Genomic DNA, 6,000 nt, shown 5'->3' with positions numbered 1-6,000 from the left:
TAGCTCAAGAAATAATTAACAGCACTGTAATATAGATAATCTATATTATCTATCTTGTAAATAATGGAGATTTACTGGTTTTCTTGTTTTGTGATATCATAATCTTAGGTTACAAAGCAGACTTTTTTAGGTTATGTGATTTTTAAAAGACCAGCATAATTTGGATGTTTAAAAGAATATTGTGAGGAACTGTGTGCAACCAAAACTGCCCATAGTAATAAAGTACAGGTGGTGAGAAGAGCATAAGCAAGGGTACAGGTACAGCAATGCAGCCTTAAGTGCATTGAGGGTTGGTGGGACATAGGCATTAGTTTGGGCATGGCAAAAAATGTAAAAATGTTTTTGTTATTATTATTCACAATCCACCACTGCTGTACCACTTAATACATTTTAAATCATTTTTTACTCTTGCCTGATTCTAGTCATTAAGGGATATAAGGTAAATAAATATTTGTTATAGTGAGGTAAACTGAAAGTAGCCTGCAGTGGACAGGTTATATTATTCCTTTGTGGGATATTCCACATCTTCAAATCTATCACACTTTTGCTGCTAGGGGTGTGAAGATTATTATATAGATCAATTAATGACCATTTTATTTAGCAATATTAAAATACCTAATTTCTTCTTTGCCTAAAAACACCAGGCATTGCTATATGTTGCCAGCAAAGTGCCTGTATTTTAGAATTTAAAGGTCCTACATAACACAAAATTGAGTTTTTAGTCATGTTAGACTGGTGTTACCTCCTCAAAAACATACCTGGAGTACTCCTTGTTTATTTATCTGTCTACATCTCCAAAGCTCAAAATGCTCTGTTCCACCTTGTGATGTCATGTAGTGGTAGTTTTCAAGTTAACAACTCAATTTACCTTTTGTTCAACAGAGATTGCCAATTTCAGGGTTGACATTAGATCATGTGTCTCTCACGAGACAAAATTACCAAAGGATTGTTTACATAAGAGAAAAATTAAATTGTGAGAATGTGTTTAATAATGTAATAACATTTGGATTGGACAAAAAAGTGCTGCGAGTTACATTTCCTAAGCTTTAGTTCCAAATAGCAGTGCTACAATGACAGTGAAAACATTAAATAAAGTCAAATGATAATGATATGGCCTTCATTGTGAACTGTACTGCACTTAATTGTGGACTGTACTGGAAATTATGTCTTGTCCAAATGACTAAGGTTTATGCAATTTAAAAGCACAATGGCGCACTTCCTGTATTACCCAATAGCAGATGACCAATAGATGGAGTTTCTCATTGGGAGAAGAGATCATCTTAAATATGCAGGTTTTGTGGGTTAACATGTATGAATGAAACAAAACATAACTTTGTGATGAGGAAACAACATTATTATATTAACATGGATGAAAAATGCATAATGTGGGCCCTTTAAATGTTACTAGGCTATCAGGGCTAAAACAAAAAAACAAAAACCTCAAGCACGTGTTGTAGCCTTAGACGCCTGATCAGCCTAATCATAGATGCTCATCACAATGACTGGAAATGGCAAACCTGACCCCAGAAGACAGTAAATGCTCTCTGTAGCCTCGCCCTAAATACTCCCCCCCCCCCCCTTTATGACAGAACAAGAAGTTGGAATAGGCCAACATGCAGCTAACGTGTTTATTGTTTGCTATTAAGTATCAGGTAAGTATAGACTAGCTCTTAGTAACTCTAAGATTTCTAGCCATGAACAGATTTTCTTTTAGCACTGACCAGGATATAATGTTTAATAAAGTGAAAATCTTATACTCCCTCATTTGTACATAATACCCTACCGGTGAAGTTTTTATTTGCTTCTTAGTTTCTTAGTGCCACCCATAACCAGGAGAGGGCACTAGAGTCCAAATTGTCTCTACAGTCATGTTTCTGTCATTGATCTAAGTTGCCAAGACAGACGATTTTTAACAGCTCATTTTCTTTACATGTACACAAAAATCTTTAAAAGTTAACGTTTTTATATTTTTATTATAAATAGTGGTGTAACGACATATAAAAATAGTTGTCACATTTTTAATATTTACAAAAAAGATGAACAAGAATAAATATAAAGTAAAATAGCATATATATTAAACAAATAAATTAGTCCTTTCACAGTGAGGCAGTTTGAGTTGAAAAGTAGGCTGCTGTTGCATGACAGTCCTGAAGGTTTCAGGCGTAATAATCTCTGGGAACCAATGGGAGGTGGAATCCACTGTCATACATCTAGAAACAAAGGTGCAAGGAAACTTATTAATAGTCATACTTAAGATGGCATGGTGCTAAAATAAAATATTACAATTTTGTTATTGTATTATGCTTAGAGCTGAAAATCAACATACCTGATAGGATGACTGTGCTGCTGGAGTTGACTGAAGAACACTGTCCCTTTTGAGTTCCCTCTGTGGAACTTCACTGTATCCTCTGCTGTACTGATCTATTCCAAAACTACAGCTCCCAGAATGCACCATTGCAGGCTGTGGTGAGTAGAAGTTCTGGCTGAAGTTTTGGTTCAGGTTGAGACTCTGACTGTCTTGTGTTCTGATTGGTCTAGGCTGAAAGTAGCTGAGAAGATCTGGTGAGGTTGTACCATGAGCAGACATGTCTCCTTGCTCCCTTCTCTGAAAAAGCACCTCTTCACTCAAACCCAGTTGAGCAGACAGGTAAGAGATGTAGCGAATTGTCAGGCGGAGGGTCTCGATCTTGGTCAGAGTCTGTCCAGCAGGGGCTACTGAAGGTGGTAAGAATGACCTTAGATGATGAAGCGCTTTGGTTAAGTCTCTCATTCTCAGCTTTTCCTTCTCACTGGCGCTCTCCCTTTGCTTAGAGCGGATCCTGGTTGTCCTGGCTCGGCCTACTTTGCGTCCGGTTTTAGATTTCTGGGAGTATCCTGTGTCGGAGGCTGTGGTGGATGGCTGTGGTAGCTGCCGGTAAGCAGGCGATAGGCTGGAGTCCATCGATGACACAGGGGAGAGAGATGGAGAAGAAAGACTAGACATATCCGAGTCGGAACACCACTGGTATTGCAGGCTGTAGTCCAAAACTGAGGAGGTATCCATGTTGCAAAGAGCTCAGGGGTTTGTGTAGAGAGACTGGAAGAGTATGTATGCTGCTCTGAGCTGCACTGCTGGTATATAAGTCCAGGCCAGGCCACAGAGGTGTGAACTGACACCTCTGCAGATTCTCCCAAACCATCAGTGTCCCAGGCAGGCCCTCACACACACTGTGCAGCACTCTGTCAGAGCCCCTGCCCTCTCTGCTCCTCCTGTCTGGGAAAGTTCAGCTGCAGCAGCCCAAGTGTGAATTTTGACCCCTGCTCCAAACAATAAACAGATTTTGCTTTTTGGGATTCTGTCCGTTCAGCGATGTAGATGTGTTTTGCACATGGCTGCACAAAAGTAGCTTATGTCTGACAGGAGGGACTTTTGGCTTCACTTTTAAAAAAGTGAAACACTTTCCCGCGTTGGAAATAAAGGGGGACAACAAAACATCATTGTAGTTGATTCTGGAGTGTTTATTGACAGTGACTTCAATGTGTGTTCTTTGAATTCCTAAGGTTTAGGTGTTCTTGAGTTATCATTGTTTTTTATTATTTTATGCATTTTTACAAAACCATTCTCAAGTATGAGATGCAGAAAGCAGCTCGCATTTTTGGGCAAATATAACATATTTTTGTTGTCAGAACATATATACGATGCAATTAAAACGTTTTTTTTATTTTTTTATTAATTGATATATTTATTTATTTATTTTTATTTGTATTATTTAAAGCACACATTGTGCTTGGTAACCCACACCTTAGTACAACCTTGAACCTGCATGTTGCCCATCTCTTCTCTTCTCCTGATCTGCCAAATAGAGGATGTTTTATGAGCAGATAAAGATAGTGTTAAGAGATGTCTTGCCTATCTGGGTTTTGTTACTGTTGGATAGATAGTTTCATATCCTAAACTACTCAGATGAAATGTACTGAGACCTAATGAGCCATGGAGTTGTCTTATGGCTTTAATGCAGAGGTGAGATGGTTTTACGCTGATGAGAACTGATAAGTCTGAAGGCGTCACTTCACACGTCAGCTGTGAGAAACAGGGATCAGGACGATACTCTGCTGTCTGATCTATACTCTGATTCTTTGTTTTCCACTCCCACTGGTTTTTGATATAGCCATAACAATTATTTATCAGTACGATCATATACACCACACTGTTGCAGTTAATGCAATTGTCAAAACACAGGTATGATGATGGTATTAGCCTTACAGTTCAATATTTAGAGTGACACTGTGTTGAGGCTCACTTGTTCTCTATAAATGCCCTCAAAAGCGTTTACATGTTCTCTACAAATGCCTTCAAAAGCGTTTGTACAGGCACTATTGCTTGGCTAAAAAGATTTAATTAGCAGTTATTTATATGCTTATTTGCTACACCAACAGAACAAATAATGTCCCCTACCACTGCTGCTGCTGCAAAAATAAATAAAATAAAAACTACTACTACTACTACTACTACTACTACTACTACTACTACTACTACTACTACTACTACTACTACTACTACTACTAATAATAATAATAATAATAATAATAACAATAATAGAGTATCCGTATCATTAGATTAATGTAGTTTTTTCAATATGTTTTCTATTAATGACATTATTTTTTTAAATGGGTTACTCCTATATGAAGTAGAAAGGAGCTGTAGGTGGACTTGTGTCACTCTGGGGGCACGGTGAACTGGGACTGAACTCTGTGCAGGACGCTCATCCTGATGAGGTGAGGCTGTGGGAGCCCAGCTTGGTGTTTGGCACCTCTGGGTGGACGCCCACCCACAGTAGGCTGTGTAGCCGGGCTGCCTGCCACCTGTCTGTGCACCCACCTTATCATGACCCCTTCACTAGGTGCACTTCGTTCGAGATATGGCCAGAGGCATTTCATGTTTGCAGGAAAACTCTGCTTCTGCTACAGCAACTCTGTACGAGTGTCGCTCTAGACTAGAGGAAGAGATAAATACATAACCATTTAGTATTGCAGACTATATATCCTGTTCTGCAGAGGTCTTCATGAGACCACACTTACTCTTAACTGCTCCAAGTAATTTCAAATTTCAGTAAAGATAAAGTTTTTTATTTGATATACTAGCATACAACAAATTCAAATGGTTAATCCTGCATCATTCTACAGTAGAGATGTTATTATGACCATGAAAATTAATTACAAAGGTTTAAAGGATCAACTCTTTTGAAGAAATATTTGCATGTAATATACAGTATGAGATACATACATAAAAATAATACTGTAAAACTCTTATGCAGTATATATAAGAGCATATTAAGGCTGATGATACAGCATGCATGGGAGTGTGTTTATGAGTGTGGTCAGGGTAGGGGGGGTCGGGAGGTGTCAGTGGAGGGAATACATTCTGCACCTCTGGTGTGAAGTAGCTGAGTGCAGGGGTCAGCCAAGGGTGGACTGTAAATTGTATCTAATTGTAGGGAAATGACATGACAGAGATAATATTTGCATATAAAAATAGGAAGAACTAATTTATAGATTTGTTTTTAGTTGTAGCTGTGAAGTAGTGTAATTATAGTTTTGCATTTTGTTTTCAATGACTGATAGATTGGACCATATTCATATTAGTAATTGAGTTCATATTCATGTTAGAGATCAAATAATTCATTCACATTTGCATTCTAATAGTTGCCAACTAAAGCTAAGTATTTTTCTAGAAGCTGTCTGAGAAAACATAGAGGACTTTCACCAGAGGACCTTCCTCCAGCTCCTCTTACCACACTGAAAAGTGGAATGTTTTAATTTCTACTGCAGCAACAAACTGCAACAAACAGGCCTTCTGGATCAGCAATAAATAACAATATTATTCGAGGAATCCAGTTAAGTTATTGCTGTACATACAGACAGTTAATACATGTAGTGCCCTCTAGTGGCACCAGTGTGCAAATAGTGCCTCAGTCAGCAGTGCTCTCTCACACCTCTGCTCAGAGTAAACACATCCTCTCT

The sequence above is a fragment of the Boleophthalmus pectinirostris genome, unplaced genomic scaffold, assembly GCF_026225935.1.
Source record: "Boleophthalmus pectinirostris isolate CB_2022bp ecotype Guang Dong unplaced genomic scaffold, ASM2622593v1 HiC_scaffold_19, whole genome shotgun sequence".
Taxonomy (NCBI): Eukaryota; Metazoa; Chordata; class Actinopteri; order Gobiiformes; family Gobiidae; genus Boleophthalmus; species Boleophthalmus pectinirostris.
The sequence above is the reverse complement of the archived record's forward strand: the minus strand, read 5'-3'. Positions refer to the sequence as shown.